At 37.3% G+C, this 12,701-nt stretch overlaps 1 protein-coding gene across 5 annotated transcripts in view; it reads right to left on the bottom strand.

Annotated features, from left to right (window-relative positions):
• Positions 1 to 12,701, bottom strand: part of UTRN (utrophin) — a 533,820-nt gene that overhangs the window by 136,882 nt on the left and 384,237 nt on the right. The window lies entirely within an intron of this gene.

Consider the following 12,701-nt stretch of genomic DNA (forward strand, 5'->3'; position numbering starts at 1 on the left):
ATTGCTGCTTACATTTCTGCCAGCTATTATCTTTATTAAAGATTCAGCTAGGGCTTCCCTGGTGGCGCAGTGGTTGAGAGTCCGCCTGCCGATGCAGGGGACACGGGTTCGTGCCCCGGCCCGGGAAGATCCCACATGCCGCAGAGCGGCTGGGCCCGTGAGCCATGGCCGCTGAGCCCGCGCGTCCGGAGCCTGTGCTCCGCAACAGGAGAGGCCACAGCAGTGAGAGGACCGCGTACAGAAGAAAAAAAAAAAAAAAAAAGATTCAGCTATTTAAAAGTAGAAATATTTTCAAAATGTAATATTTTTTCGTACAAATAAAAAAGGATTATAGAGAGACAAAGAGCAAAAAGGAACATTCATACCAAAGGACCTGTTATCTCTGGGTATATTTCATTCACTCAATGTTCAACAAATATTAACTGAGCCTCTAGAATGCCAGAAGTAGACAAAGATACGATAGAAAATAATTATCTTAGATGATGATAAATGCTATGGAAGAAAGAGAACAGGAGAAGAAAATAAGAGAGCTTAGGAGTACTGGGATGGGAATTATAATTCAAGTAGAGAAGTCTAGGTAGGCTTCACTAGGAAGGTATCACAGAGCAAACGTTTGAAAGCAATGGATAGTTATCCATGTGGATACCAGGGAAAGAGCATTCCAGGCATAGAAGACAGCATGGTACTGTGACTGAAGGCACAATGTGGCTGAAACCAGCATATAAGAGAGAAAATAGTAAGAATAAGATGAGCAAGGTGTCACTGGGAGGTAGGTCAGATGATGTAGGTTTTGCAGACCATTGTGAGAACTGTAGCTTTTATTCTGAATTACATAGGAAGTCACTACAGACTTCTGATTTATCTGAATAGGAACACTCTGGCTGTTGTGCCGAGAATAACAGACACGTAACTGTAGCTCTGAACACCTGGTAAGAGGTAGACAGATTCAAATTCTATGTTCTGAATGTAGAACCAACAAGATTTCCTAACAGACTGAATACGCAAGAAAGACAAGATTGAAGGTGATTATTTTTTACCTAGCAATCAGAATAGGATTCTATCAGTTGAAATGAGGGAGACTGGGGAGAACAAGTTTTGAGGAGCAGGTTCAGGAATTTAGTTCAGACATATACTAAGCTGGAGATTCCCAGGTGGAGATGGTATGTAAACATATAAATTTGGGAGTGATTGACATTTAGATGACATGTAAAACTCATCAGGAGGTCAGATGAGTTCAGGAAGGAATAAGTACAATATAGAGAATTTGGCATGGCCTGACCCCTGAGGCATCCCAATTTCAGGAGGCTGAGGAAAGAAGGAGGAACTAACAAAGGAAACCGAGAAGGAGCTACCAGTGAGGTGAGAAGAAAATCGGGATGGAGCAGTATCCCAGAAGTCAGGTAAAGGACAGAGCAGAAGTACACTTAGTGAGTCAACAGGAAAGGGAGGACAAATAATGGTCACAACTCAGCCAACATCAACAGAGACATGACAAGTTACAATGAGGGACATATAACTCAGAGTGGGGACTCAGGACAGCTTACTTATTTGAGGAGAAAAGAGATGCTTGCACTAAGTTTTAAGAGGCTTTTGCTATTGTAAAAGTGTTGCTTTATGTATGTCAAAACATACATTAATGTTTTTCTTTTTGATGCAAGCAGCTCTGGCTATATAACTTGCAGAACGCTGTGCAAAGTGAAATTGCAGGGCCCCTTGTCCAAATATTACTAAGAATTTCAAGATGGCGGCAGTAGAGCATTAAATCAAGTGCAGTGCCCTTCAAAGAACAGAACCTTGTGTGATCGTGACTGCATGGGACGCACACCCATTATGCAAGGCATCTGAACTGTAACAAATAGGTATTGCTGGTACAGCAGGATTTCTTAGCTTCTGGTTTCAAAAAGGCACTTATCTGATTATTGGAGAATGCAAGCAGAAAAAAGAAATGATACAAACATAAGGAGAATATGTCAGAATGTAATTTACTTTTTTTCCCAACTTGCTTGCAAGGCTAAATCAGCATATACAGATCTGAAGTCATTATAGTATGACAGCAAAAAAAGGGCAGCAGAGTCGTTAAATTTGATAGCACTAATAAAGCTACATGAAAAAAGGGAAAGAAAACAGGCTTACTTTTCATTGGTATGCAGACAAAATTTTTAAAATCTCCATAGTGTTTTTAAAGTTTTGGTTAATGCCCCTGAATGAACATTTAATATATAAATTCATTTTGGTTCCACCCCATTGACATAAAAAATGATGCCTGAACCAGAATACTAAGTATGAATGCTAAAACTAAGATAGGAATCCTCTAGCTTCTCACAGTAATAAAATGGTATTCTTCCCTACACTTTAAAAAATATGTGCCCACATAAATATATTCCTTCATCTAGCAAATATATTCAGTGTTTACTATCATCAGGCACTGTATTAGCTCCTGAACTTATATTTTCTTTTTCTTTCAGCCTTGTTCTACATATAAACAAAGAGGGAGGGAAGAAACATCTCTTGCTCTACTGCATACTCCAAGTCACGCCATGGCTAATTTGGAGGATTTTCCCTCCAGGAGTTTTGATAACACTCTTTAGTGAATTCTTATTCCAAGGTCTCTTCCCAGCTAGAAGGCTACATACCTGCACTATGGAGCTTTTCCAACCTTCCCAAGTACAAACAATCATGATTTATCTGTGTCTCCCTGGCTGTGTGTTCATACTCACATTACAGTGCTTTTGATATCTACTTTAGTCACTTGTTTTTGAGCCTGTCTCTGCCATTAGATGGTGAAATCTGTGACAACAAAAACAATCTTAGGAACTGATGTATACTCAGCCCCTAGCAAAGTAGGTAGCAAACATCAGGTGCAACTCAAAAGTTTCCTGAACGAATAAAAAAACTGTTAGATAAATGAAACTGTCTCTGGGGTAAATATGTCCAGAGGCAGTTCATTAGCAAGGGGCTGTATTGCTTGGTTTTACAGACCTCTACTTGCCTACATCTGTTGTCTACTCTTTAATTTCACCACTAGGGACCGACAGTTATTAGGATGCCTTGCCTCTTCCTCTAAACTCGGATATTCTATGACCCTTTGGGGTGAGGTTCCAATTACCCACATCAGGCTTGGGAGACAAATGCAGTTAACCGAATGGGGTGTGGCAGGTAGGTGCAGGCTCACATAGAGAACTGCTGCTTCAGGTCTTCACACAGACTTTGCTAACACACCTTAGGGGGCTGTGCTTTTAGTAAGAAGGCAGTCAACATAGGTGGCAGAGGCTGAAGGGGAACTTGGGAAACAATCAATTTTAGAAGAAGGCCAATTTTTTATTAGGTAACTTCATAACACAGCAAGACACTGAAATATCAGGTTTGCAGACAGAGGGTCAGATTACTTTAGTAGGGAGAAAAACCACACACACACACACACACACACACAGAAACTAAATTTAATGGCGGAGTGTTGCTGTTTTAAAGACAATGTTATTTTAATGAGTAAGCTTGCAAATGTATCTTGGCAATTCAGTTTAAGGCCCAAATGTCCTGATTCTTATATAATGAGGTTTGAATATAGGAATTAAATTGGGTTAAGCAAAGGACAGAATAGCCCTGAAGGAATGGAAAAGCCCCTAAGATACTGTACCTGAATCATACACTTTCAATTATTCTTGGTGATTTCCTTTTCTAAAGGCAAACGTGTATTATACAGCAGAAAGGGTGTTAGAGCTCTGATAACTGCTCCTACCTAAGTTAATAGGTACATTGTTATGAAAATGAAGTGCAAATTGAATAGCAAAAACTGAATCTGCAATTTTCTCCAATCTACAAGTATCTGACAAGTAAATTCATAACATTACAAATGAACGCTACATACATTATAGGTGCTTTCTAAGTAATTGTTGATTGGATGATAATCTCACACTTTTGAAAGTGAAGCTACATATATGTGACCTCACTTTCCAAAACACTTTTTAAATGATACTACAAATTTAAGTCATTAAGTGGGAAAATTCAACTTTATCAATTTATTCTAGAAGTCATTAGAAATATTATATATTTTAAAGTAGTAATTTATTTTGACATTTGACGGGATGAAATTTGTACCTATGTGAGAAAAAAAATAATATGATTGTGTTGTTTACCAAACAGATACCTAAAAGTTTGGAAGGTGATTCCTGTTTAATTTAACAGGTTGACCCTAGATTGTAATGGGGGGCTAGTTTTGCTGGACAGTAAATAGCAGATGTTAATATGATTTTGTTTAATTAAAACAACCCATATAGCCTAGACAGTTTTAAACAAAACAAAAATGATCAAAACTGTCAAGAAAAATTCTCAGCAATTATGTGAGATGAGATTAGCCACCATTTACTGAGTATTTACTGTGGACCAGGTCTCACGCCAAACAACAATCAGGGCACTTTGACTTATGATTATGATTATGATTTAACAAGTCTGCCTATGTGATGGGTTGTTAAAACATTGAACAAAGTATTTATTATGGTTCTTGCTGAAAATCTGTTAATGTTCTGAGTCACTGGTTTAAACATCCAAGAAAGTAGAGGTATTTAATTAAGGGTCCAAAATATATTGATGTTTCATAATATCAGTTCCTGGAACATTTACATAACAGAAGGGAAAGATGCCAATCCGTGAGTCACCCACTTCACTGTATAACATAGATTTTTGAGCTGAGCCTTTGCTGTGGGGCTTTCTGCTTGCTCATTGCCTAGGACTGCTACATTTTTCAAGAAGCGTCAACCCTACTAACTACTTAGCTTTCCTGATTTGTTTCTGGTCTATGGAATGTTTGTTGTACTTTGGAGCCCAATTTTGCCATGCTTGATTTTCTGTTTTTTACATTTTATCTATAATTATTAGGTGTTTGAGCAGATGAGGTGCTTTGAAGTATGACCTTACAGTACCTCTGACCTTGAAGTCTCAGGGCCATCACCTAAACATTTAAATGTATAATATTCCTTCTAGATACAGTCACAAGCATAGAGCGTTTAGGTATAGGAATGACTAAAATATGTCACTGGAGTAGAGGCTGTGCCTTATTGCCCTCGGTATATTCAGCATCAATTCAACATATACGTCATTCCATGAATAGTGGGGGTGGATGGATGGATGGATGGATGATGAAGTGACTTGCACTGCCATTATCAAAGAAAGGTTATGAAAAAGTGTCATTAAATCACTGATGTACATATAAAGGACTAGAGTATAGAAATATATGTGGGACTCAGAAAGCTTTGAGAATATATGAGTTCCCATAAACCAACCCTTTTGTATCTGAGGTGACTGAACACCTATATCTGAGATACCAGAGTCTCTTAACCACCTGTAGATGGTGTAAGCAGACTGGATCCAGGGTAAAGAGATGCAAATGTAAGACAATGTATACTATTTGTGTTCTTTTACTTATAAACACTCAAATATTGCCTTTCAAGGTAATTAGATTCATGATTAAACATATATAATTTGCCTATTAGCCATTAATAAGTTAACTAAAGGCAGTGCATGCAGAAGTGTCTCATGGGTTTGGCCTTTCCATGATAAGCTGTTTTCTTTTATTAAGAACAAGAAATAAATCACCTTCCAGTCTCTAGGCTCATATATTATCCCATATAAATTCTCAAAAATATTGTTGCTTCAATGGTTTCATCCAATTATTTGAGGAGTCTATGTTTTTTTAAGGCACCAATAGGCTAACACAACAAGTGTATGTTATGATGTCAAAACTTATAGTGCCCAAACATAGTGAATCTAAGGAAAAATACAAAATGCAGACACAGAGCAACTAAAATTTAAAATATACTATAAAATAAGTCCTAGTTTAAAGAATAACTCCAAACAGCTATTGCTTATTGAACACTTACTATTTGTACTCTGCTAAGTGGTTTATACATAGTGATGGTCAGAAACAGGATACCAGAGATTGGAGAATATGCCTCAAAGCCTAGTTTATAGGGCTAGTGTGTGGAGGGGGGGTGGGAATTGAAATCAGATCTACCTAAGCCCATGTGCTAGGTTCAATCACTCTGTACAGACAGGGCCAACATAAGGTGCCTAGAATACAGAATAATACACCACTATCCAAGTAAGAAGAGCCAAAGAAAAGTTTTCAGTGAAGTTGAAAGCAAACACTGCTGAGGATATGCGTTAAATAGTCAGATGTCTACTTATAATTATTTTCTTCAAATTCTTCATATGACTCCTTGACATCAGATTTTGACATCACTGGAAGTAACTTCTGAGTCACCTAACAGTTTTCCAGCATGTAGTAACTAACCCCACATCCACCTAAGGTTCTGAGACATAGACTTGTTTTTTAGTTTGTATATAACAACGTCACTGAAAATTTTAATGTAAAACTTAAGCATTAATTAAGTGTAACATCAGCACAGGTGGTTTTCAGCTGTATCTGGTAGATGTGTATTTGTCTTGTCCATAGCAGAAGAACATATGGTATCTCTTTCTAAATTGATCTTTACAAGATTTGTGTACAACGATATTCAAGACTTGCATTTATGTGATCATATCTCCTGGAATAATTAACAAATCAGAGTTAAACTTCTTTGCCTCGTATTTAAAAAGAAATCCATCTAGTAATCTCAAGCTATTCTAATTGGGCTTGGAGAGATTATGTCAAATTAATTCAACTTCCCTAAATAGTGGTGTGTGGTTCAAAATAAAGTAAGTCAGACAGCCACCTGTAAAATGAGAGAATGAGTTTGAAATCAAATACAAGGTCCCCTCTTTCTATGGGAAAATTTTAGAGAACAAAATATCTTGCCTAATATCAGTATCAAACCACTTAAGGGTTGATTTTGATTGTTCTAACTATGTATATACTTTTAAGTCATAAGGCAAGCATTCTTTGAAGTTAAAAAGATTTTTTAAAATTTATTATGACAGAGACTTAAATACCAAGAAGTCAGAAAAAAATTACAAAGTTTGTAATAAAAGAAAAAATGAAAAGAAAAAGACTAAATGCTACATTTAATGCTAAACATATCTGTGAAAAAATTAGTTTAAAAATTATTTTATGTTCTGTTTAAAGCTACATCATAATGTTATAATTGAAGAGAATTCTACAATCCCTTAAGGAAAAAAGATTGGTAATAAATGTGCACACGAACTGAAAACATGCCTGAATTATAACCAACGGACCAAAGTAGGGGATTAGAGAAATGGGTGGTTAGGCAGACAACCAGAGATTTGGGACAGCAATGTGCAGTTCACAGCTCAGCCACAAACTTTGTTGGCAATGATTTCTCATAGCACAGAGAAGACATAGGAACTGTAAGTTTGAGAGCTACAAACATAGGCTCTCCCTGACTGGAAGCTCCATGCGGACAGGGACTGTGTCTGTTTTCTGTATCTGTGTCCTTCTGGTGTCTTAGAAACTGCCAGACACACTAAGTAAATGGTAAGTATTTGCTGGAAGTGAAGGAAGGAGGAAGGAAAACTCAGATATCATTAAATCATACGCCTCTCATTTGCTTCCACTATAAATAAGGGGATTGGACTGAATTATTTCTTGGGTTTCTTTCAATCCTAATAATTGACAATTCTAAGCTGTACACACTCATTCGCACACACACAGACACACACAAGATTTTCCCTGATAAAAAAAATCGGAAGACCAGGGGAAAAGATATCTCCAAGAACATGGGAAAGAAAAATCTTGCCTGAAACATAGAGCTACCACATGTACACCCAAATGGATTTTGATTTTAAGAAAAGATTGAGGATAAATTAGAGAATTAGGTTAGAACATAAGCAAGGCTGAGGTTCCACTACAGTTAGACTATACAATGCCTATAGCTGGTGAAGTTCAGTAAGAAAGGTAAACTACTACAGGTAGGTGTCACATCTTTAAATATTACCCTAATTGTACTAACTATAGTGATTCGCCCTCCTTGTAATAATTTATAGCAATTAGAAACATTACTCTTGGCAGTTGGGAAAGAAGGTTACTTTTGACAGAATGTGACTGTATTTGGAGATAGGGTTTTTAAAGAGGTAATCAAGTTAAAATGAGGACATTCATTAGGGTGGGCCCTAATCCGATATGACTGGGGTCCTAATAAAAAGAGGGTACTTTGAGCAGTTTTAAGACACAGATACCCACACAGGGTACACCATGTGAAGACACAGGAAGAAGACGGACATCTACAAGCCAAGGAGAGGGCCCTTACAAGAAACCAACTCTGCTTACATCTGGATTTCAAACTTTTAGCCTCCAGAATTATGAGAAAATAAATTTCTGTTGTTTGAACCACCTGTTTATGAGCTTTATTATGGTGGCCTTAGGAAACTAATACACATCTCCACAAACTTAACTCTGAACACTATTCCATAATTTATATCTCCTAGCATCTTAGCCTGCTTAGTTCTCAGAGTTAAAGATGAAGCTTTTGGCAAACATTAATAATATATAATATTAAGAACACTTATAGTTTTTGATCATTGATAAATTGGAAGGCAGACTATGATAAAATATGTTCTAGAATCTAGAATCAACACAAACCTCTACAAAGGACTATTTCCAGTGAGGATATAACAGTGAGTGAGAACACATACTCAGAAAATCTGGGCTATTCATATAAACCATCTAATACATAACTCAGAAAGTTAAAGAAGTACAGACTGTTAAATGGAAACTCTTGACTTACTGATAAGAAAAATCCCTCAACGGTAGTCTGGATCATGCACAATGTGCTAAATGATAGCAATTGTGATAAAGAAGTAACCTGAGAAAGTCTAGAACCAGGCACCAAGAAATCTAGAAATCAGGGACAATCTATATCCAACTTACACTATTCCCTTCCTCCATCCCCAACCAAGGGGATTTTGAGTAGTTTTAAGACTCAAAGGATTAATGGAATATGGAAACATCATCTTTATATTAGAATTCTAAACTATATCACCATTACCCCTCCTTCTTTCACCATCATTTTGACATCTGGCTCTCTCTCATGGTTATGGTGATTTTATTATCCACATAGACAATCCTTCCACTACCCAGCCTCTCAGCTCCTCAACCTGCTCTCCTCTAAGACCTTATTCTCCACCCAACTCGCACAGCTCATTTTAGCAAAAAGACACTGGATGTTGTCATAAACCATAAATGCACCCCTCCATAAATTCGACTTTAGCGTCCCTACTCTGACCACCACCTGTTTTCTTTATAGAACGTGCTCCCAGTTTCCCATTGAACAACTCTTCAGTCCCCCGAAGCGCTGACTTTGAACACTGCTTTACTGCCCCTCATATCTCCCATATCCTCACAACTCCCCTTAGCCAGCTTCAATCCCATGAGCACTCATTATACAACTCCCTTGTATTTCTGTAACTCCCTGGCCCCTCTCTTACTCCATCACATTTGCTTGTTCCAGTTCAGCTCTCCAATTAATTCCTCACCTTCACTGGAGCAACTAAACATGGATGAAGAAAAACATTCACACTGGCTGTTCTCACCTTAAGCTCATGAGCAGTGACTCCAGATCAGCCTGTTATGCTGCCCTGCAGTCTTGGTATATTTCCTAGTTTACTGATGCACCCACTTTTACACTACATTTTCTACCTCCTCTCTCCTCAGATGTCCACATCTTCTTCCCTCTTCTTATATTCAGTTGTTATATTCAGTTGTTGACCTTTAATCTTATTTCACTGAGAAAACAGAGACAATAGAAAGAGAACATCTATATGTTCCCACACCCACATGTACCAATCTACCTTCATCTGTACCCATATATTCCACATTTCTTCCTGTTAAACTGGATGAGCTCTTCTACCTAATACAAATGGTTCCACTTGTGCACTAGATCCCACCCTATCACTGTTCCTACATGGTACCCTCCCTCTTGCGTCACTGATTTTTCCTGCTTTACAGGATCATTCCCATCATCATAGAAACATGTTGAATTATTCTCCATCTTTACAAAACCATTACTTGACCTCACGTTCTCCCTCCAGCTACTGTTTCATTTCTTTGTTTCCTTTGTTGTAAAAATCCTTGAAAGGGCTCTCTATACTTCTTCTATTCGTATTCTTTCTTGAATCTATACGAATCAGGTTTCCAACTTCACCACACCACTGAAATGACTCTTGTCAAGGTCAGCAAGACGGTCTACAGATGGTCACTTTTCTGTTCTCATCTTATTCTGCCTCTCAGCAATATTTGATCCCTGTGATTACACCTGCCTTTATGAAACACTTTCTGCTTTTGGTATCCTAGACTCTGTTCTCTCTTGGCTCTTATACCCTCTGGCTCTGCCTTCTCAGTCTCCTCATCTTCCTAACCTTTAAAGGTAGGGTGTCTCAGGGCTGATGTCTTGGAATTCTTGACTCCCTGGATCATCTCATCCAATTCCACGGCTAATATATATGCTGATAATTCTGATTTGTTGACCTTTCCCTCAACATCAGACTTGTATATCTAACTGCCTAATAAGCATCGTAAGCTTAAAACGTCAAAAAACAAACTCTTGGGCTTCCCTGGTGGTTCAGTGGTTGAGAGTCCGCCTGCTGATGCAGGGGATACGGGTTCGTGCCCTGGTCTGGGAAGATCCCACATGCCATGGAGCGGCTGGGCCCGTGAGCCATGGCCACTGAGCCTGCTCGTCCGGAGCCTGTGCTCCGCAGCGGGAGAGGCCACAACAGTGAGAGGTGCACGTACCGCAAACAAACAAACAAACAAACAAACAAAAAACTCTTAAATTTCCTCCCCAGACTGCTCATCCAGCAGTTTCCCACATCTCTCTGAATGATACTTCCATTCTTCTATCTGCTTTGTCCAAAAATCTTTGACTCCTGACACTACGTCTCTTCTCTTTTTTCTCCCAGCCCATGCATCTAATCTATAAACAAATACTGTTGTTATTTCCAAATATATTCAGGAACCAGTTACTTCTTACTATCTCCACTGAGATATCCTTGTCCAAGTCATTACCACCCCCACTTGGATTACTGAACTACATTCCTGAACTCCTGAACTTCAGGTCTCTATTTGAAAATCATCCCACTTACGGCACTTTCCTAAGCTTCTCCACATAAAATAAAACTTCTGCTGCCTATACTATCCCCTCCCTCTCTCTCTCCTTGACCTTGCTTTACTTTTTTCATGGCACTTACTACCATGGGACATATTATATATTTATTGCTTATTGGTCTGATGTCTGTATCGCTCAGAACCAGGCAAGAACTTATGTTCATTTGTTGATTCACCAGTGCCTAGAATAGTGCCTGATGCATATTAGGCACTCAGATACTTGCTGAATGAATGAACTGACATTATCATCAGCATCATTATCAATATTATCTTTATTATCTAAATGCCTGGGTCCAGAGGGTTGAAGCAGAGCAACTGCACCCTAAGACAGAACAAAACACAATCTAAAACAGGGTAACCTTGGTGGAAGCAGGAGTTAGAACATGGCCAGCACATACTGGAAATGTCGATGTGCACTTTACTTGTTAAAGCTAGAAGTGGACAATCATTTCCTACCTCAAGATTTCAGTTTTAATCAAAATGGTAGCATACGGTCACAAGCGCATTTTATTCCTTAACAAAGCACTTCTATTAGAAGAGCTTTGTATTATTCTACTTCATCACTAATACCTGAATCCTCAAAAAGGGTATATAATAATTAATAGAAGGGAAAACTGAAAAAAGTAAGGAGAAATTGATTTTCTTAAATCAGTAATTTTAAATCTTCTATCATCATTATTATTTTTTGCATATTACATACCAACAGTGTCTTTCTTTTTTATTTTAATCTTAGAGCTATTTCTCTATCATATTCTCTTTTCAAGTACAAAGAGAAAATTTACCCAAATGGTAACTTGAATAACCTGGTCACAAGCCTTCAAAATAAGATAAATTTCAAGGTCTTATCATTCTGTATTGAAGCAACTTATAATATAGAGGATGTCTTCCTTTAGAAGAAGCATGTGTTAGCATTTGTCATTTTTAAAATGAGAACAGAGTTCTAACATCACATTAAAATGTACAGATTTAGAATAAGAACTTGCATTGCATTTGAAGAGGAAAAATATAACAAAACAAGGTGATATATGATATATGAGAAAATGGGCATGAAGATATATTATATAAATGAATGTAAAGTTAATGAGGCAAAGAATTTAAATAATACAAGGTTATAAGAATTAACATGTCAGTTGATAACTTCAGTATATCTGCTTTTGAGAGTAAAAGTACAAATTTGCATAGAGATAGATATTTGAGCAGAATAAAAATGTGACAAAAAAGGGTCTAAGTTCAGACAAAAACCCCAAAAACCCATAGAATGATCTTAAATACAACCGTCTTCATTTGCTTTCAGATTTATATCTATTCTATTTTCTTACTACTACAAGTCCTTATTTTTTCTACTTTCATTTAATAAAACAAGATAGTGTATAATTCTTTATGACTCTATAACTTCTGAATTTAAGATTAACTTACAGTAAAATTTCCCCCAATATAATAAATTAATATTTTAAAATCTATTAGAAATAGATAAATTTCATGATCAGCTAAAAGCAATATAGTGCTTTAGATACCTGCAATGTTTGAAAAAACCTTCAGTTAAATATGAAGAGAAAACTTTATTTGAAAAAAAAGGGAGCGACCCATGCAATTTGAATAAAATGCCTAAATACTGATAATTAGGAACAGAGGAGGAAAAAAACCTGTC

This window comes from Mesoplodon densirostris, chromosome 12 (assembly GCF_025265405.1).
Source record: "Mesoplodon densirostris isolate mMesDen1 chromosome 12, mMesDen1 primary haplotype, whole genome shotgun sequence".
Lineage (NCBI taxonomy): Eukaryota > Metazoa > Chordata > Mammalia > Artiodactyla > Ziphiidae > Mesoplodon > Mesoplodon densirostris.